This window comes from Schistocerca piceifrons, chromosome 4 (assembly GCF_021461385.2).
Source record: "Schistocerca piceifrons isolate TAMUIC-IGC-003096 chromosome 4, iqSchPice1.1, whole genome shotgun sequence".
Classification (NCBI taxonomy): Eukaryota; Metazoa; Arthropoda; class Insecta; order Orthoptera; family Acrididae; genus Schistocerca; species Schistocerca piceifrons.
The window spans coordinates 294836959-294860363 of NC_060141.1; the positions used below are offsets into that span (position 1 = coordinate 294836959).

At 40.7% G+C, this 23405-nt stretch overlaps 1 protein-coding gene across 2 annotated transcripts in view; it reads left to right on the forward strand.

The window, feature by feature from the left end:
- Nucleotides 1-23405, forward strand: part of LOC124796303 (ras guanyl-releasing protein 3-like) — a 305024-nt gene that overhangs the window by 48396 nt on the left and 233223 nt on the right. The window lies entirely within an intron of this gene.

Genomic DNA, 23405 nt, shown 5'->3' on the forward strand with positions numbered 1-23405 from the left:
CGGCGACGACGGCCCGAACTTTGGCGTCAAGGGAACTGGCTGCTGCATCACGACAACGCGCCCTTTCAAACGTCCTTGCTCACCAGGACCTTTTTGACAAAAAAACATGGCGGTTGTACCCCACCCACCTTACTCGCCAGATTTGGCACCTTGCGACTTCGCGCTTTTCCCAAAATGAAACTCAAGTTGAAATGCCGTCGGTTCGACACTCTAGAGAGGATTCAAGAAGCATCCCTGGCGATGATAAACATCCTCAAAGAACAGGACTTCCAGAAAACGTTTGACCAGTGGCAGAAGCGCTGGGACCTGTGTGTATGTGCGGATGGGAACTACTTCGACGGTCATGGTGACCATTAGTCCAAAGGTAAGGTTTTCAACAGATGGCAGCACCAGTCCCGAAAATTTTGGATAGCACCTCGTATTCACCTGATTTTGAGCTCTCAGATTTTCACCTTTTTCCGCCCTCTGTCCAACAACACTCAATGAACTTCCTTCCCGGGTGAAAATGCGCTCCATACGTTTTCTTCGCCTCAAAACCACGTGATTTCTACAATCGCGGTACCTAAAAATTACCCAAGCGTTGTTAGACCGTTGTAAATAGTGAAGGAGAGTATATTATGGAAGACTAAAGTCTCTGTTATGTGTATCTGCTGTTTTCATTACACCTATAGAAAAATGCTACAAACTCATGCACCAACCCAATAGTTACACACCCCCATGTTACATCCTACAATTCGCAGTCTTCAATCGGCAGAGGCTTGCAACTCTCGTAGCGTTCTTAGCAGCGTTGGAAAAGTCTAAAAATTACAAGGGTGTCATGCAATTAATTGGTTTATATGTCGACAGGCGGACCGCCATTCATTTTGGGGAGTAAATTAGGACTCGCATCGCAAATGAGTGGATAAACGAAATACCTACCATTGCCCAATTCGCGTTGATCTGTAGCTTGAATTACTCGCTGCTCGCAGGCCTGCCTTCACCGTCTGCTAGCGGAGCACGTTTACTATGAATCTCTGGAATGAGATCATATGATTTATTGGGGCAGTCGAAGTATAATATGGAACCTGAATGCTACTGAAATATGGAAAGCATGGATACAGCCTTATGGAACCCCTGTCGTCATTTAGGAAGACTGATCATAAAGGTGTACAAGACTAGGTAACACTTTGACAATGTTCACGGTAACCTGTACGAATAAAGCCAGATCATAAACTGCACCCAGAACATCACAGATCCACCTACGGACTGAACTGGACCGTCCACACACTGCAGCTTAAACGCTTGACTACGCCATCGACATACCAACACGTTGCATTATTTTCACGGAGACAAATTCGCGACTCGACGGACCACATTACACGTCTGCAGTCACCTACTGTTCAGCTTTTGTGTTGTTTATGGTACAACTCTGTGTGCCACTGTGAGAAATGGCCTTCCGCGAGGCAAAGTTTTCTTGCAAAGTTGTCATCCCAGCGCTCCTCTGTGCTGCCTAGTATCACTTCTTTCCTGGGCTGCCCGTGTACCGATCGGATTCAACATTCAAAAACATATTTTGCTCTCTTACAAAAGTAATGGGTGGCGTTGTCTGACGAGAAAGTCAGAGGCAACTCGAGACAAAGCGCATTGTTAACGAGCACTTGTTCTCTCCTATGGGCAGTTCGAGGGTATTTTGACATGAAAACGTCTATTCGCACGTCTGTCGAACTTCCTTGTGTGATAAAATACCGTCAGATTTGAATCACCAACAAATATGAGACTAGTAATGCAAAAACGGTGATCGAGCCAGAAGTAAAGTCTGTGCGTCTTTGTAAAATAGTATTTGTTCTGCCTCTGACGTCGTCGCACCACTATAGGTGCATGCACGATTGTTACAAATTAGCTTTCTGTAACATTATAAATTACTGAAGCGTGGAAACACGTTTAGCTAGGACACTGATTCTGGTGATGTTGCGAAGAGTATTACTAGAACCCAAAGTGAAGCAATAAAAATATTCGCCAAAAATCTTGTTTAAAGCTGGTGGTAGGCATAAAACGTCGTCAGAAATTGTACTTAATTGTATACCAGTCAAATTCCTTTCAGAGTGCTTTGATACAATAGCTCCATACTTAGTAAACATATACAACCGCTCGCTCGTCGAAAGATCAGTATCTAAAGACTGGAAAGAGGCACAAGACACACCGATACCCAAGAAAGGAAACAGGAGTAATCCGCTGAATAACAGAACGTACGTAACTAACGTGGTTTGCAGTAGCATCTTAGATCATATACTGTGTTCGTACATTATGTATTACCTCGACGTTAACGATCTATTGACGAACAGACGGCACAGATTCAGAAAATATCGTTTTTGGATTCACATCTAGCTCTTCAATCTCGCGTAAGTAATGAGTGCTATCGACAAGGGATGTCATATTGATTCAATATTTTTAGATTTCCAGGAGGCATTTGACACCATTCTTCCGGTCAGAAAGGTCACAGTTCGTGGTAATTGATGGAAAGTCATCGATAAAAAACAGAAGTAATGTCTGGCGTACAGCAAGAAAGTGTTACAGGCCCTCTGCTGTTCCTGATCTACGTAAGCGACATAGGAGACAATTTGAGTAGCCTTTTTAATTTGCAAATGATGCTATCATTTATTGTCTTGTAAAGTCATCAGATGATCAAATCCAACTGCTACATGATTTAGACAAGATATCTGCAGGGTGCGAAAAGTGTCAGTTGATTCCACATAATGAAAAGTGTGGAAGTCATCCACATGGGTACTAAAAGTAATCCGCTAAATTTCGGTTACACAATAAATCACACAAATATAATGGCTGTAAATTCAACCAAATACTTTGGGATTAGAGTTACGAATGACTTAAGCTGGTACGATCACACAAATAATCTTGTGCGGTAAACAAAATAAAAACTACTTTTGATTGACAGAACACTTAGAAAGTGCAACACGTCCACTGAAGATACTTCTTACGCCACGCTTTTCCGCCTTCTTCTGGAATGTTGCCTGTGCATTAGATGGGACTGACTGAGGATACCGAAAAAGTTCGAAGAAGGGCAGCTGGTTTTGTATTATGGTGAAATATGGAAGAAAGTGCAACGGATATGATACGAGCATTGAGGTGCCAATCAATAAAACAAAGGCATTTTTCGTTGCGACAGCATCTTCTCGTGAAATTTCATTCACCAACTTCCTCCTCTGATTACGAAAATATTCTGTTGGCGCCCACGTACATAGGAGAGATGATCATCATGGTGATAAAATAAAAGAAATTAGAGCTCACACCAAAAGATGTAAGTGCTTGTTTTTCGCACGCGCCGTTCGAGAGTAGAAAGGTAGAGATATATCTTGGAAACACTTATTTGTTAATTGCAGAATAATAATATAGCTGCAGATGTAAGGAATATAAGTGAAAATAGGTATTAAGTAGAAAATTACAAAATAATGAAAGATGTCGTCTCATATGACACGTAAAAATGCTCGGAATTATAGAATTGTGGTGGAAAGTTTCTATGGGACCGAACTGCTGAGGTCATCGGTCCCTACGCTTACACAATACTTAATCTAATGTAAACTAACTTACGCTAAGGACAACTCACACACCCATGCCCGAAGGAGGACTCGAACCTCCGACGTGGAGAGCCGCGCGAACCGTGGTAAGGGGCCCTTAGACCGCGCGGCTACCCCGTGCGGCTCGGAATTATAGAAATCGCAAGTTAGAGAAAACCTCGGGTCGAAAGGAATCCAAAAAGCCTATGAAGTACAGTGCCAAGCGATTGCGAGACCTACGGCAGCGTCGAAAAGGAAATGAAAAACTGGTGCAAAGCGATTACGTGGCTGGCCAAAAGGGCATAAGAGACCAGAGACAGTCCAAACTTGTGATTTGTGTGTGTTACTTATTAATATCAAACACTTCTATTTTATCTCGACGTTTTCACGAAAAATCTACGTTGCGGACCCGGACTGCGCACACAGAATTTTTTACAGCCTTTCCCAGATCTGTTTCGGCTAACGCTGCTCTCGCTCATTACTTCTTCCTTGTTGTTGTTGTTCTTGTTGTGGACTTCATTCTGAAGACAGGATTGATGCTGCTCTCCATGCTACGCTATCCTGTGCATGCCTCTTTATCTCCGAATAACTGCTGCTACCTACATCCTTGTGAATCTGCATACTGTACTCATCTATTGGCCTCCCGTTACGGCTTTTACCGCCCACTCTTCTCTCCAGTACTAAATTGGTGATCCCTTGATGTCTCAGAAGGTGTCCCATCTATCGATCCCTTCTCCTAGTCAGGTTGCGACATAAATTTCTTTTTTCCCAAGTTCTGTTCAGTTCTGCCTCAATAGTTCCGTGATCTATCTACCTAGTCTTCAGCATTCTTCCTGTAACACAGCATTTCTAAAGCTTCATTTCTCATCATGTCTAAACTGTTTATTGTCCTTGTTGCACCTCCATACATGGGTACATTCTATACAAATACTTCCAGAAAAGACTTCCTAACACTTAAATCTATATTCGATGGTAAGAAATTCCTATTCTGCCTTACAAATAAAATACACAAAAAGTAATACACTTAATGTACAGAACAGTACTGACATAGTTGGCCTACAGATGGCATACACAACTTAGACAACGTACATAGAAAGACTGGTCAATGGTGATATCGACGCTATTTGATAGCTGAGGATGCCATGTTTTTACCTGTTATGAGAATTCTACGGCTGGAGTAAGTGCATGGTGTTGTAAATCGATTTTAGCGCTTGCTGGTAGGTCTTGGTGCACTTGCCCGTGTCCTTTGTTGGTTCACTTTACTAAGTCGAACATCAGGGAAAGTATCTTTAGGTCTAATCTGCGACGATGACTGACACATTAGACTTCACACAAAATTTGTGGACTAAATTTCTATTGGTGTGGAATTTAATTAATGTAACTAATAAGGCTCATGCAATTTTTAGGACAATATAGGGAAATTCCAGAATGTTCGGCTATCGGCTGTGAAAGTTGTAGTGAAGTAAGACGCAAACAGTGGTCACTTCAAGATAACCCAAAAGATGGGGTTCATGAAGGAGCTTCATAGAAACCGAAAAATTATTCATTCCTTTCTAGGTGAAGCACGCTTGTTGTGCTGTGAAGTACCATATGTAATAACGAACTAATAACATTTCGTTTCCTGTATTTGTTCTTCCAACACTACTCATTGTTACCATGTAAAAATTGTATTTCTCCAGCACGATTACGAATAGAAAAACCACTGTGCTTATCATTTTTTCAAGACGACAATAAATTCGTCAAACCTCGTGTTTTCTCTGACGCCAGTGAGCTCAAGGAAATGCACGGTACTTCTTATCAGAATTTATCCCGTCCACAATGCGATATTCTTTTTAGACGTATGCCCATCAAGTCTGAAATAAGTTGTTTCTTACCTTGGAATGTCTTACTGCAATCAGTGTGCAGTCAACTACACTTAAATGCGAGGTCTGGAATCCATTAGAGATTTTCTAATTTTCGTTCCTGTTGTTCATCTGCCTTCAAAAATTCAACAATGGCGGGTTTTGTATACAAAAATCATTTTAGGCATTCTGCTTGACTTAACCAACGTAGTTTGCAGCAATATATATTCTTCGTACTCTTCATTCGATTCCCTCGAAAATTGTTGCAACTGACAGTGGAATAATGTGTTCTACTTCAAAAAATTTACTATTTGTACCATCAATTACATAACTTACTCCAGGCCTGCAATTTTAGCACAAAGTGCTTCCTGATGTATAGAACAATGAACGCTGTCTGTCGATCGTTGTAATTTTTTGCTCGTTCATCGTCAACGAAACCTTTAAATTCTTTCTGTATGATGTTGTAACTTCGTTCCAAAAGAAATTTGAGGTACCCGTCGATTATGCGACTGAATATCGCATAGTAGATATTGTGAATTCTGTTCCTTCTGTCATCCCCATTCATTTTTAAAGACTTTTGACGATAGACCGCTAGATTGCCTCTTTTTGTGCAAACACTCACTGGACTAGTGAACTTCTCTTATGACATAAAAAACCAGCGAAGGTTATATAGCGTTGACAGCACGAGTCTGCCGAAATGAAGACAGTCGTGCCGACCGAAAAACACTGCACCGCCATGCAAAATGAAACGTCGTGCTGCACCGCGTACTTTCGAGAAGTACCGAGCAAAGCCGAGAAAGGCCTGCAGTTTTGCTCGCCGTGTACGATCCTGATATAGTGCGTAACACACTGTCTTTCGTAAGTATTTAATGGCATATGATAGTATTTGCCTTGGTAGGTCGGTGAAATAATGCCTGATCTACCAATCCAAAGGCATCAGGTTCGGTCCTCCGTCAGCTCTATTCTTTTTTCAGCTACTGCTTCCATCGCCTCTGGTGCTTCTTTGTTACTGTCAAATATTTCATTTGCATCTTGGTAAGTATGTGTGTAGTAATACATCCGAATTACAGGCCACACATTTTTTTCACTTACAGATTGATCTCTTTAATTACTGTCTGTTGTCTGTCAGACGCAAATTATTGATTATGGGAAATGAAGACGAGAGATATGTCTGACAATGGGTATTTTGCTAGTGTGCATACTCTACGTAGTTATCAGTTACATGCATTACGACTATTCTGACATTGTAGGACGCGTTTTTTTCGGTATAATAATATTGTTTTTCTGATTTTTTTATGCTTTATCTTTCCTAAATTTCAATATAGAAGTAAGTTTTCTCGATTTTCTCAGTACAGGAGAAAGTTATGTTCACTATGATCCATGTGAATTATGCAAAGTGAAGACAAATTCACGCACTCGGACTTCGCAGCGCGATTCCTCACATAATGGCAATACAAAAACGTCTGCCACAAAATTTCGTCCTGTGCATATTTCGGGCAGTTGATGGAAGATAAAAATTTACCGTCTGGCAGCACTATAATCACCTGTATGGTAAATGCAACTGCCCCAGTTCAAGCAGCGCCGTGCAGTTGCTGTAGTGGATATCGTTTTGAGTTACCATGTAGGAGGTCGAGGGTTCGACTCTGGGTTGAGTTTAATGTTTTTATTTGCTAAAAGTAGTCTGCGTAACACGGTATCTGGCGTCTTAATAGTTATTCAGCGATTGCAATGGGTCTTCTACTAAACAATTGTAGTTACGTACTACGAACACAAAAATGGAATTACAAACGTTTTCATTGGGCGGCTTTTAAAGAAGCTTTTTACACGTCGTGGACGCGAATTGTTTCGCGCCGCTGCATCTACTAGATTCACAACCTGCTTTCTGTGTACCGTACCCCAATGGTCCCATCGAAATTAATTGCAAAGCACGTTGCTAGCCCTACTGATGATGTAAGGCCCTAACAAAATGTAACTGGCTTGAACGTGGCACGAATAATAATTCGTATTAATCGTTGGAACCATTGGGGGAGGGTACAACCAAACCAGTTTGAAATCTAGTAGTTACAGTGGAGCGAAACAATTCGCGTCCACGTGCAAATGATTTCTTTAAAAGCTGGCCAATGGAAGCGATTGTGGTATTTCCATTTCTGTGGTCGTAGTAACTGCAAATGTTTTGTAGAAGACTCACTGTACTCGCTGTATGACGATTAAGATGCCACATACCATATCACGCAGATTACCTTTAGCAAATAAAAACAAATAAGCCTCGATCCATAATCGAACCGTCGACCTCTTGTGTGCTAATCCAAAACATTATCCACAGCACCAACTGCACATCACTACGTTAAGATCCTGACAGAGGTAGTTACCGTACACGTAGTAACAGTGTTGCCATGTTGCCTATCTTTAACGTCCATTTACTGCCCGGAATATGCGCAGGACGAAATTTCGTGACAGCCGGACGGACTGGCCGTGCGGTTCTAGGCGCTACAGTCTGGAACCGAGCGAACGCTACGGTCGCAGGTTCGAATCCTGCCTCGGGCATGGATGTGTGTGATGTCCTTAGGTTAGTTAGGTTGAATTAGGTCTAAGTTCTAGGCGACTGATGACCTCAGAAGTTGAGGCGTATAGTGCTCAGAGCCATTTAGCCATTTCGTGACAGACATTATTGTGTTGCTGGTATGTGAGGAACGCGCTGCGAAGTCCAAGAATTTTTCTTCACCCTGTATTATGCAGAGGCGAAAATGAGGTACTGAAAGCTTACATGCTACTAACTTCAACGATGAATATCCCAACAGGAGAAACTGAAATGGTTTTATGACATAAGAAACAAAACAAATGACACTTTATCTGGTCGATTCCAGTTATTTCCAGAATGTCATGAAAAGTTTAATAAATGACTTATATTTCACTGTTCTTCGCGTTCGTCCGACATAAACAGTGTTCACAGCAGCTATTCAGCATACTCCACTTTAAATACCATTTAGCAGCACCTGCCCCCGGTAGCTGAGTGGTCAGCGCGACAGATTTTTCAATCCTAAGGGCCCGGGTTCGGTTCCCGGCTGGGTCGGAGATTTTCTCCGCTCAGGGACTGGGTGTTGTGTTGTCCTTTTTTTTCCCTTTCCTGTGCTAACCTCTTCATCTCAGAGTAGCACTTGCAACCTATGTCCTCAACTATTTGCTTGACGTATTCCAATCTCTGTCTTCCTCTACAGTTTTTGCCCTCTACATCTCCCTCTAGTACCATGGAAGTCATTCCCTCATGTCTTAGCAGATGTCCTATCATCCTGTCCCTTCTCCTTACCAGTGTTTTCCACATATTCCTTTCCTTTCCTCTCCGATTCTGTGTAGAACCTCCTCATTCCTTACCTTATCAGCCCACCTAATTTTCAACATTTGTCTATAGCACCACGTCTCAAATGCTTCGATTCTCTTCTGTTCCGGTTTTCCCACAGTCCATGTTTCACTACCATACAATGCTGTACTCCAGACGTGCATCCTCAGATATTTCTTCCTCAAATTAAGGCCGGTATTTGATATTAGTAGACTTCTCTTGGCCATAAATGCCTTTTTTGCTATAGCGAGTCTGCTTTTGATGTCCTCCTTGCCCCGTCCGTCATTGGTTATTTTACTGCCTAGGTAGCAGAATTCCTTAACTTCATTGACTTCGTGACCATCAATCCTGATCTTAAGTTTCTCGCTGTTCTCATTTCTGCTACTTCTCATTACCTTCGTCTTTCTCCGATTTACTCTCAAACCATACTGTGTACTCATTAGACTGTTCATTCCGTTCAGCAGATCATTTAATTCTTCTTCACTTTCACTCAGGATAGCAATGTCATCAGCGATTCGTATCATTGATATACTTTCACCTTGTATTTTAATTCCACTCCTGAACCTTTCTTTTATTTCCATCATTGCTTCCTCGATGTACAGATTGAAGAGTAGGGGGCGAAAGGCTACAGCCTTGTCATACACCCTTCTTAATACGAGCATTTCGTTCTTGATCGTCCACTCTTATTATTTCCTCTTGGTTGTTGTACATATTGTATATGACCCGTCTCTACCTATAGCTTACCCCTACTTTTTTTCAGAATCTCGAACAGCTTGCACCATTTTATATTGTCGAACGCTTTTTCCAGGTCGACAAATCCCATGAAAGCATCCTGATTTTTCTTTAGCCTTGCTTCCATCATTAGCCGTAACGTCAGAATTGCCTCTCTCGTCCCTTTACTTTTCCTAAAGCCAAACTGATCGTCGCCTAGCGCATTCTCAATTTTCTTTTCCATTCTTCTGTATATTATTCTTGTAAGCAGCTTCGATGCATGAGCTGTTAAGCTGATTGTGCGATAATTCTCGCACTTGTCAGCTGTTGCCGTCTTCGGAATTGTGTGGATGATGCTTTTCCGAAAGTCAGATGGTATGTCGCCAGACTCATATATTCTACACACCAACGTGAATAGTCGTTTTGTTGTCACTTTCCCCAATGATTTTATAAATTCTGATGGAATGTTATCTATCCCTTCTGCCTTATTTGACCGTAAGTCCTCCAAAGCTCTTTTAAATTCCGATTCTAATACTGGATCCCCTATCTCTTCTAAATCGACTCCTGTTTCTTCTTCTATCACATCAGACAAATCTTCACCCTCATAGAGGCTTTCAATGTATTCTTTCCACCTATCTGCTCTGTCCTCTGCATTTAACAGTGGAATTCCCGTTGCACTCTTAATGTTACCACCGTTGCTTTTAATGTCACCAAAGGTTGTTTTGACTTTCCTGTATGCTGAGTCTGTCCTTCCGACAATCATATCTTTTTCGATGTCTTCACATTTTTCCTGCAGCCATTTCGTCTTAGCTTCCCTGCACTTGCTATTTATTTCATTCCTCAGCGACTTGTATTTCTGTATTCCTGATTTTCCCGGAACATGTTTGTACTTCCTCCTTTCATCAATCAACTGAAGTATTTCTTCTGTTACCCATGGTTTCTTCGGAGCTACCTTCTTTGTACCTATGTTTTCCTTCCCAACTTCTGTGATGGCCCTTTTTAGAGATGTCCATTCCTCTTCAACTGTACTGCCTACTGCGCTATTTCTTATTGCTGTATCTATAGCGTTAGAGAACTTCAAACGTATCTCGTCATTCCTTAGTACTTCCGTATCCCACTTCTTTGCGTATTGATTCTTCCTGACTAATGTCTTGAACTTCAGCCTACTTTTCATCACTACTATATTGTGATCTGAGTCTATATCTGCTCCTGCGTACGCCTTACAATCCAGTATCTGATTTCAGAATCTCTGTCTGACCATGATGTAATCTAATTGAAATCTTCCCGTATCCCCCGGCCTTTTCCAAGTATACCTCCTCCTCTTGTGATTCTTGAACAGGGTATTCGCTATTACTAGCTGAAACTTGTTACAGAACTCAATTAGTCTTTCTCCTCTTTCATTCCTTTTCCCAAGCCCATATTCTTCTGTAACCTTTTCTTCTACTCTATCTCCTACAACTGCATTCCAGTCGCCCATGACTATTAGATTTTCGTCCCCCTTTACATACTGCATTACCCTTTCAATATCCTCATACACTTTCTCTACCTGTTCATCTTCAGCTTGCGACGTCGGCATGTATACCTGAATTATCGTTGTCGGTGTTGGTCTGCTGTCGATTCTGATTAGAACAACCCGGTCACTGAACTGTTCACAGTAACACACCCTCTGCCCTACCTTCCTATTCATAACGAATCCTACACCTGTTATACCATTTTCTGCTGCTGTTGATATTACCCGATACTCATCTGACCAGAAATCCTTGTCTTCCTTCCACTTCACTTCACTGTCCCCTACTATATCTAGATTGAGCCTTTGCATTTCCCTTTTCAGATTTTCTAGTTTCCCTACCACGTTCAAGCTTCTGGCATTCCACGCCCCGACTCGTAGAACGTTATGCTTTCGTTGATTGTTCAATCTTTTTCTCATGGTAACCTCCCCCTTGGCAGTCCCCTCCCGGAGATCCGAATGGGGGACTATTCCGGAATCTTTTGCCAATGGAGAGATCATCATGACACTTCTTCAATTACAGGCCACATGTCCTGTGGATACACGTTACGTGTCTTTAATGCAGTGATTTCCATTTCCTTCTGCATCCTCATGTCGTTGATCATTGCTGATTCTTCCGCCTTTAGGGGCAATTTCCCACCCCTAGGACAAGAGAGCGCTCTGAACCTCTATTCGCTCCTCCGCCCTCTTTGACAAGGCCGTTGTCAGAATGAGGCTGACTTCTTATGCCGGAAGTCTTCGGGCGCCAATGCTGATTATTTATCAAAATTTAGGCAGTGGTGGGGATCGAACTCGGGACCGAAGCCGTTTTGATTATGAATCAAAGACGCTATCCCTAGACCACGGGTACCCATGTTGTCCTATTCATCATCATTTCATCCCCATCGACGCGCAAGTCGCCGAAGTGGCGTCAAATCGAAACACTTGCACCCGGCGAACGGTCTACCCGACGGGAGGCCCTCGTCACACGCCACACACACACATACACAGCACCTGCCGGCCCCTCATCATGGACGTGCACTGGTGTCAGTAGCGTAGCCTGCCAGCTAGGAGGCAGTACTGTGTTGAGCGCGGAACACTTCTAACTGCATTTCTGCTCCTGAAATGAAGTCCAAATAACGCCAATGCAGCATAAGAAAAAATGTTTTTTTTTTAAGAGCAAAAAACAGCCAAGTATAAATGTACAACGAGGAAACAAGAGGCAGAAACACCAGTTACCACAGAATATTCTTTGTAAATAAAAGTGAAACGCATCAGGTGTAAAATTATCTATAATTAATTGCAGTAAGCTTAAGATGAAGAAACCAAGGATAACTGATTATAACAGGCGCTGCAAAAGACGGCCATGCAAACAAATATGTTATTAAAAAATTTGTTGATGGCAAAAAGAGCCCCATCCTTCTAATTGAAGTTAATAAGCCTGACAAAAAAATTGTTACATTTGTAATTTATTACTAACTACACTTCAGTTTGTTTCTTAAGTACAATTCAGTTTCAATTTCATTTTCTAATAAGCAGTGTAATATACCTACAACTAATATGTGTAACGCAACTACAAGCAATACACCTATGTTCATCTCTGAAACTGGACTCGATAACAACCTGAGCTATCAGTAAAGGGAATCTAAACTGCATTACACTGTGTGCGTGTTGTATGAGTCTCAGTTTCACTGTCATGTAAGTCCTCAACAGATTGTTACATGGAAAACTTAAAACTGACATTTGGATAAGCTACCTGTCGGGGTATTTGAATAAGAATTTACAAGTGATACAGAATCTCGCTTGTGCAATGGGATTTACTGGATTAGAGTACATGACATGCTGTGGTGTGTCAATGTCTTTTTTGGCCCTAAGTTTTGCACTCACCTCTTTAGATGACTGCCTTTTGCCATGTGCTTTACAGAAATTCGCAGCAGCATGCAGCAGCAGCGGCTAAAGTTTATTGTTACTAAGAATGAATTTAATAAAAAGGAGTTTGCTTGGATTCTGTTAACTACTAAATAACTTGTGAGAAGGGATTTCATAAATTAAGTCGATTTAAAACTTCAGAAATCATCACGACCAATAATACACAATGACAATTACATAAGCATCAGTTTCAGAAATCATCACGACCAATAATACACAATGACAATTACATAAGTATCAATAATGACTTAGTGCCAGATTAACAAATTACTTAAATTTCGAAGTTACATTAACATTTAATAACCACAGCATATTTATTAATTAGATATGGAGAATAATAATTATTATTTGTAAGATACTGACAAGCAAAACATAGGATTATTGCGAACTCGAACTAGCAATCACGAGCCTAGCCCAGCAATTGCTTTTGCGCTATGCTTGCGAATTTTACCTTGAATTCCATCTTCAAGCGTAGTTAAGCCGTATAAATCTCTCCTGGCTACATAAATGATCTGCAGTCACCGACAGGAGGGCAGCGTAACACGTTTTCCGCCTCAGAGCTCTCGACCGACACTACTACTGCCACTCTCGCAGACATACCTCGTCTCACAACAATGCTTAGAATCGCGCTTCCATGTTTCGCCTTCACATTGTTACTATCGATATCTGACTGCTTACACAATGCAGAGAGTAGCGTTAAGTTGTCTGTATTGTTTCCAAAGTAATGGAGAGCTCTGTCACACTCCTAACAACAGTTTATTAAAATTCATTTCATATTAAATGAAATTAAGTATATATTCAATGAACAAATGTAAGTTTTTTAAAAGTTATTATTCCTGATCTAGTTCGTTTTAATAGCTCACAGTAAGGTCTAAAACCAAGACGGTAGTTCAGGAGCTTCTTACATTGGGTGACCACATACATGAAAAGTATTCGGAGTTGCGAACACGAACAACCATCAGCTGCGAAAGGGAATGACGACAGCGAAAATTTGTGCTGGAGTGGGACTCGAATTTGGTTTTCCCGCTTAAGCGAGCGGTCGCCTTGACCGCTTTGGGTAGTTCAGCCAAGGCATGGTTTAGGAATTCACTCCATAATTGCGTGAGAAAACCGGATAGACCGCAACTAAAGGTGCTCGACTGAATATTGTGCGACTCTATCTTCTATGCACGAATTTAGTCTGGCTTTGTTAAAACATCTGACGACGTAGGAAACTAACATAAAAATAAAACCCAACATTTTTTATTCTCATGGTACCTTCATAATTGGCCTTGCTCACAGCACCTTTCTCCGATAATATTCCGTTGCAATTGGTCTTCATTCTGACCAGTGCTGTTATTTTTACAGCGGTTTGAAAGTTTAATTAATATCACCCCGTACAATTTTGAAACAAAATAAAACTAGTTAAATATGAAAACAGAAGGCAAAGAAAACACACATTCATAAGTGTCGAGTTAACCTCACTAACATGCAGCTCACCAACCAGGAAGTGAATTTGCTAGAAAAATGACCTAAATACAATGTCAACTCCCACATTACACAAGACAGTGAAGAATCTTATTATAGAAAGCAGATACGTAATAAAACAACAAGGAAGGAACAGTAACTCAAGGTTCAATGCAATTCTGACAAGAGCGTTAGTTGCAGAAGAAAATCTGTGCATAATAAATGGAAACAAAAGTAATATTGCAGGAACAAAAGAAAAAAAAAGAAAAATCATTCAGGAAAATAATGAGTAAACTTAGAAAAAATGGGGCTCTCATCGTGAAAACAGACAAGGCCGACACTATGGTCGTTTTAAAAGAAGAAGAAAACAAAAATAAAGCTGTAATATTTCTAGGTGACAACAACACAGCAAAGACAACTAGTTACCAAATACAAAGATACCAGAAAAACATACAGGTACCCGTAAAAGCATCTCATACATATTCACAAAAGAGAAAGTGAATTAACTAAAATCAAGGAATGCCCAAGGCAGTCACACTAAATAGCTTACCAAAAGTTCACAAGCAGGATATATGGCAATATGCCCAATTGTAAATTTCAGAACTGCACCTACATATCACCTAGTCAGAGAAATACATATATACTTACAGAAACCGTATACATACATAACCAACAGAAGCATACACAACACTGTAGGGCTGATACAAATGATCAAACACACCAAAATACCCACAACAGCCATACTCACACAAAAATTATCAAACAGCAGTTAGAACAACAGAAAGACATTTCCAAACACCACATAAAAGAAATAACAAACATTCTAAAATTAACCAAAGAGAAAAACTATTTCTCATTTAACAGCCAGCCTATTCACAACAAGAGGGGCTTCTCAAGGAGTCACCAATCAGAGGACTCCTAGCCAATATCTTCCTTAATGTCACTGAGAACAAAACATTTGAAGTCATTGTAAAAAACCGTAGTAAAACCCAAAGAATACAGCTCAGTTTATCGGCAATGCTATGTAGATGACATCATATGCCTTCTAGATGAAACGCATAGTTGCATACAGGAACTGCACAGTAACATAAACACATTCCATCCAAATATAAAATCCACAGTAGAGAAAAATAAAAAGTTAAATTTCCTTGATCTGACACTACACAGACACATTAACCACAACCAGTTTTCCATTTTCAATAAATGCATCACCATCAGCACAGCCATACATGAAAACTCAGACAACCTCATTGTGCACGAACAAGCCAGTTTCCGATATAAGCTGCACAGACTGAACAAAATTCACTCAGTGAAGCAAATTACAAAAATGAACTACAGCTAGTCAGATAAATAGCTACAGAGAATGGATATGACACAAACATTACAGACAAACTGAAAATTACAAAACTAAAGCAAATATGAAAACGATAGTTAGTGCACAAAACCAACAGATCATCACCAACATAGACAGACACATTGAACATAATAAAGAGAACACGAACACACACAAACACCAACAAGAACGAACAAGAAAAAAGAACACAATAACGAGTAAATGGTACACTGTCGCTTACGACGGCAAAAGAGCGCATAGGATTGGTAACATACTCAAAAAGCAAGGACTCAAAGTACCCTCAGAACAGGTAACTGAATACAGAGGAAACTAATATCAATCAACTAGTATCAAAACAACACATGTAGTATATACCAAATGAAATGTTGGGACTGCAGTTCAGTTTATATTCTACAGACAAGCAGAAATTTCAATATTAAGCACAGAGAAAATGGAAGAGCGCTAAAAAGTAACAGCTATCATTCTACATACGCAGACCACCCTATTGATATGGACCGAGACCAACAGACATCAACGCTGGCCAAAATAGTTCTTAAGTGCAGCGACAGCACCACACAAAAACTAATAACTGAGGAAAACTACAAAATACAGAACGTCATAGTTGACGGAAAAGAAATAATTAAGGAATACACTGCTCTCTGCGACGGAACTCTGTTCGCTGCCCTCAAAGAACTGCCGGACGACACCAACCCATAAAAACACACACACAAAGGCGCGCGCGTGCGCGCGTTGCCACTTAGAATAAAATAATGTTAATAATGAGATAAAAACAGTCTTGGTTGTGGAGGTGCCTTTACAGGAAACTATTTCAATTATTGAAGAAATGTTTCAAACATGGCCGCCTCGATACAAATGCAATCACTGAAAGTATTACGTTACTTAGGGTTCTCACTTCTCATAATTATTTCTCTTTTAATAATTCTCTCTACAAACAAGACGACGGGTTAGTAATGGGCAGTAGTCTCGAGGTGTTTTTGGCCGATATTTTCGTCTGTTACATTGAACAAAGTTAGTTCAGGACTAGTTCAGCCCTGTGCGAGAAAATTTTGGTTTATAAACGTTGCGTTGACGATACATTCATTCTTTTTAGTGTTCATTCTTCGGACGTACAGCAGCTTGCCAATGAATTTAATGAATTGCATCCGAAAATGTCACTTACAAATGAAATTATGGATGACTCGGGTAAAGAAAATTACTTAGATCTCCAGTTACAGTTGATTAATAATCAAGCTATTTTTGATGTCCATAGAAATACAACCACTAGCGTTTCAATCATTCACGCTTCATCTTGCCATGCATGGCATTATAAACTGTTTTTTCTGCTCTGACTGATCGCATCCTTGGTTTACGTCTCGGTGAAAATGCCATTCGTAGAGAGCTGAACAACTTAGAATTTACAGCAAGTAGAAACGGCTGTAGGACTCCTTTAGTCCAGAAATTGTATAAAGACAATAAACTGAAACAGAATGCTTCGTCTACAATCGAAGACCCTAAAACAGAGGTAAAGTGGATATCCTTACCTTTCCTAGGGAACGTCTTACGACCTAGCCAAGCTTTTTTAGGTGCACAAACGCACATATAGCTTTCATTGGTGGACCAATGTACAGCAACTTCTTCATAATGAATAGGCACAGGAAAGTATTTATAAGTCAGTGGTTTACAGAATAGAAAGTATCCAATGGCGCTGAATATGCAGGACAAACGGGAAGAACATTCAAAACTAGGTTTCAGGAACACTTGCTCAAAAAAGGAGGGCAGATAAAACAACTCGCCATTTGAAGAATATATAAAGTCTTCTGGCCATTACCCCCCTACTACCAATAACATGCTTTTTTGCATTTTCCCCATAAAGAGCAGAAATTAAATTCACTTGAGGAATTTGAGGTCGCTGAATGCCCTTTTTTGGTGTTGATGGCCTCGTCAATAATCAGCTGATTAGCGAAAATCAATCATTGTCTGATGTAATAATGTCTCTTTTTAAAGAACTTTAGCCCTGCTGCTGCGAATTATGCTGGTATGTCCTTTATTCGCTTGACTCCCTTATCTTTAAGGCATAATTTTAATTCTTGCTTTTTGTTTATGACGACCTTTTCAAAAGGCACAATTACCTTTCGGACAGATGCCAGTTAACTTTACTCTTATTTTTAGGGCTGTTATCTTATAATTTATGTACATTGCGATGTATAAGGCTATTTATGTTCTGCACTTGAACACGGTCATGTGCAATGGTTACTGTTTCAGACTAGACAACGCCATCTGCCTGATCTTACTGCACTACTTGAGGCCCGATTACCCATACACGTCGTGTTCCCGCTCCATGAAGCTCTGTCATGCGTTTCTTCCTAACTTGTGCGGTGTCCTTTACGCATAGCAATGAGTAAGGTAGTTAACGGATTTTTCGTTATTTATTATCACGATCTCCTTAGCCATCCTTTTCAAATCTATTTCCTTTTTATCAAACCTAAGAAATTATTTCGTTGCAATTTTTCATCGTAGTGATTCTTTCGTGGAAACAGCTGACGTGCATTGGGGATTTCCAACATTTCCAACATTTTCAACTTTTGATATCCCAGTCTCACTTTGCTGATGTATTTGCATTGTTTTAAGCATTTTGCGGATGGTGTGCGCGATGACCACTTTCGGAAGTTTGATGAAAACTTTTCCCGTAGATTACGTTTTCGCACAAGCTAGGATCAGGATATTTCCTAACACTTATTTTTATAATTTTTCTGCTTTGTTGATAATCTGGTTATGCCTATCAGAGGCGAGACGCATCACTGAAATCTGAAAATTAAAACCTCCGCAACCAAGACTGTATCTTTATCTCAAATTTTATCATAGCTGCTGTATCAGCCGAAATGATGGAATGGAAGAAATTTTAATGTTAACCATAACATTTCAAGCCATTTTCGTTGTCAAGAACCCTCTACATTCTCTGTAGTTGCAGATGATAAAGAACTATGAAAGAAAAAAGTGTAACGCAAAATGTAGAAAATCACAGAAACAATAAGTTTTTCAAAATTGTGGATACTTACTTAAAAACTCAAGTTTGTATGGGTAGAGACAGCAAAGAATTTTTTTTTGTTATTTAACAGAAAGGAAATCAAAATAAAATACCGATTACACTCCAACTTCAGCGAAAGCTATGTGAATAAGAAATTAAAAATTTTTTTTCTCAATGTGGATCCGAGCCGAAAACAAATTAGTTCTAAGATATTTAATGATCAACGTGTGGCTCAAGCTGCATATGTTGTACTTGAAGAAACTTGTGGACATCGTTATTCGACGAACTGGGACTATTTTCAAGGGTAGAGGCGACGTTACTCGGTATTAGCGTGACGTCTGGGAGGGGGGGGAGTAGTTTTTGTTCGGTGTGCGTAGTATGAAACTGTAAACTCGCTAGATTCTTTCTTTATCATCCATCCTTGGCTTACGCAGTTATCATATTGCACACAATAATGTACTGCATATTTCTAATATGATGTGAGACTTGTTCAATGAATATAAAGATATACGATCTTGTGGCGTAGGATATTCGTGATACGTAACCTTCGCGATGTTTCATAACATCGATTCTGAACCGAGTTAAATAATATTCGTACTGTCTTCGTGCAGTTTACCTCGTAGACATTCCAATATCCTTAAAACAACTTAACAAAGAAGAGGTCGTCACATAACATCACAACGTAACTGATAGGTTCCATAATGGGTGGCTGCGACGTCGGTCGTAAGATACGGACAGCCTATGGAACAGCCTGTGGAATACGTTGGACGATAAGACCGTCAAAGTACAAGCATTTTGTAGAACTATAACGATACAGATGAGTCTTTGTACTGCCACATTCGGTGACAAATCATGCTTTCGTAACCATCTCCGTTACATTAACATCTACATACTTCACAAGCCACTATATGATTTGTGGCAGAGGGTACCTTGTAAAACTGCTAATGATCCCTTTCCTGACTCAGTCCCAAACAGAGCGAGGGAAAAACGACTATATATACAACTTCGTACTTGCCATACTTCTCTTGTCTTTTCTTCGCGGTTAAGCGAAATTAGAACTGAAGTTCTTAGATAGATTTATCATGATATTTCGTACATTGTTATTTCTGCGTCTAATAATTGCTTATGTGGTCCACTAGTTACAAAAGCTTACTGAATCTCAGCATCTGATCACGGGGACTACTTCGGATATTTCTGGAGTGGTTATGTCTGTAACGAGGTGCACTTAGCCTCGTAAATTCATGCGAGAAACTGCTTGACTATGTCGGTAGCGAAAATGACGGGCATAGTGGTATCCAAACGATACACTAGCATCTGGCTGGGAGCCCGAAGACATGTGTGTAAATGTGACAGAAGCTTCCCGTTGCTGTTGTGCCAAATGTTTCTGACGATCAATCGAGTATTGTAAACCAAGTCTGCAGCCAGATGCTTTCCAACAACTGGATCGACTTCGAAAAGGTTGTGATTGCAATTTAGGCCACATAGTGTGTCTTAGGGCCCAGGCATTAACAACAGTACCTCGTAACTTTAGAATACCTCGTTCAACAAATTTCTAGACTATATAGTGCTAGACTTCCTTCACGCACATAAGACCCCCCAATAAGTAGTTGTAGGTCAAAAGTGGCTGACAGTGAAATGATACAATGGTTTTACTATGAGCAGTCTAACAATACGTTCCACGTAATGTAAGATAACTGAACTAAAGTGTGACTCAGTTATGAGGACAAAGAGACACACGTGTTTCAGAGACTGTATTAAAGGTGAGAAGCCTACCGAATATCCATTCATATAACGCAGCAGTACTGTTGTTCGGAAAATGCCGAGTTCTCTCTTGGCGTACAGTCTCCATTCAGTGTTCTATGACGACGCAGCCATTAGCACCGAGCACCAGTTACGCCTGCGAACAGCGGAAAGTGTGCTCTGAAATGCTTTCTTCTTGACGGATGCATTCGTTTTTTTGTCTTCTTCTAATTACGAGTGTAAGTCAGTTACTATCCGCAAAGTACAAGAATATCATTTTTCGACATAGTCTCCCTGCGCTTCAACGCACTTGGTCAATTGTTGTACAAGCTTCCTGATGCTCTCATAAAAGAAGGTGCTCGGTTGAGCTGCGAGCCAGGAACGCACCGCTTCTTTCACTGCTCCGTCCGAGGAAATTCGACGGCCCCTTAATGTCTGTTTCAGAGGACCAAACAAGTGATAGGCAGAAGGGGCAAGATCGGGACTATGTGGAGGATGATCCAGTGCTTCAAATTCGAGTTTCTAGAGCGTTTCAGCAGTGTGGGCATTGTGGCCATTGTCATGCAACAACACAACACCTTTTGACAGCAATCCTCGGCGTTTGCTTCGAATTGCAGGCTTTAGCTTGGGAGTAAGCATCTCACTGTAACGAACACTGTTTATTGTTGTGCCCCTTTCCCCATAATATTCCAGTACTGGACCTTGTGCGTCCCAAAAAACAGTAAGCATCAGTTTTCCTGCGGACGGTTGGGTCTTGAACTTTTTCCTGCACGGTGAATTTGGATGTTTCCATTCCGTACTCTGCCGTTTACTCTCCGGCTCGTAATGATGGATCCATGTTTCGTCACCAGTAATGATCCTATCTAAGACGTTGTTCCTCTTCGTTACCATAGCGATCCCAATGTTGTTTGCAGATGTCCAAGCGTGTTTGTTTATACAACTGTGTGAGTAGTTTTGGGACCCATCTTGCACAAACTTTATGAAACCCAAGTCTGTTGTGGATGATTTCGTAGGCAGAACCGTGACTAATTTGCAGACGATGTGCCACTTGGTCAATAGTTAATCGTCTGTCCAAGAAAATCATTTCATGTGAATGCTCAATGGTTTCTCCATTTGTGGCGCTAAACGGTCGTCCGGCTCCTTCATCGTGCGTAACACTTGTGCGACCATTTCGGAATTTTTCAATCCATTCGTAGACACTCTGCTGTGGCAAAATACTATTCCCGTACTGTACCGAAAGTCTTCGATGTATTTAGGCCCCTGATACGCCTTCCGACCACAAAAACGGATCACTGAATGTTGCTCTTCTTTGGTGCAAATAGACAGCGGAGCAGCCATGATTAATAACACTGCAGCGATAACGAAACTAACCTAGAAGCTTGAAAAATGCAAAGATATAACAACAAATAAACAAAGTGTGCGCTATCAACATAAAACGACATTACTACCAAAATAAACAAAAATATAACTAAATTGCAGATAATTGACTTACCCTAGTAAAGTCAACTAGGCGAGAACGCCCTGCCAACCAAGTCTACTGAACTGTCGGTGGGACGCCAGTAATAACTAAGCCACTAGTCACTGGACTAAATTAATGGACGACTATGAACCATCCTTTACCTTGCCTCCACCGGTAGATGCGAAATGCCCACAACAGTCTACTCTTCGTTATAGTCTGTTCCTTGATGCTACTGCTACTACTACTACTACTAGTAGTAGGAGTAGTAGTAGTAGCAGTAGCATCAGCATCAAAGAACAGACTATACCGAAGAGCAGACTGTTGTGGGCATTTCGCATCTACCGGTGGAGTCAATGTAAAGGATGGTTCATAGTCGCCCATTAATTTGGTCCAGTGATTAGTGGCTAGTAGTAGTAGTAGTAGTAGTAGTAGTAAGCGGCCGATGGCAGAAACAATTGTGTAAAATGTTCATGGTAAACAAATCCGCCACAGTTGTAAAACACTTTATTGATCGACGTCTTGCACGACAGAAGTCGTAACACACTACCATGGTTTCGGAGTTTTAGCCCCTTCGTCGGGTATGTCTGAAATCTGAAGTAAAACAACAGTTGTAATATACTCCATTAAGCAGTTAAGAATTTCCTGTGTCGTGCAAGATTTCGGTCCAGAAAATATTTTACTACTGTGGTGGATTTGTTTACCATGAACATGTTGCAGAACAATTGCTTATGTCCCACAAATGAAAATGTATGCTAGTCGCTTAACTTCTCACAGATACGACTGTGATAGCTCCGTTACGTAAATTAATCTTTGTTTGGTCAGTCTGATCATTTCTTTATTTCTTTTTTCTGTGTGAACACTGAAGCCGCGTAACTCACCCGAAGCCTCATGCTTTGTCACATCACTTTTCATTTCCAGTACAGCTTTCAGGAAAAGCAACTTAATAAGAGACAATATTTGTATACAAACGCGGTTTATTTGAGTTCAGGTCGAAGTGTTAGCATAACAAACGAATACTGATGAAGTGTAAACCCTGCTGACATTAAGCTAAAATTTGTCATTTCCCGCTGTGACGAGCACTGAGAAGGGATAGTAATCTCAAATACGATAAAGAAAAGTGTGACTCCAGTTCTTTTCTTTTAGAAGGTGACAGTTCATAGTGACGTATAGAACTGCGAAATTGTTTACATTGTGCAAAGCATTAGGTCACTGCGAAATTTTCACTCATTTCCCCTTCTGTAAATGGCCTGACGAGTTACTTCATTTCCCGGAAGAATGTGGGAAGACTGCCGCAGACATGTTATGGTGAGCAACAAATCGGACAGTATAAAGAACTGCTTTACCACTGCGGTGAATTAAACTCAGAAAGACGATCGCCATGGAAATTCCAGCCTTCGATCGTGAACCTGAGTGCTATATTTGTCATATAGAGGGAAAGTTAAGAAAGAGGGGAAATTTGCGACCCATAGGCTATCTGGTGCGTCATATGGCCATTGTAGATGGTGCGCTTCGGAGCAATTCGCTGTCTTCACAGAAAGGTTGAATAAGAGACT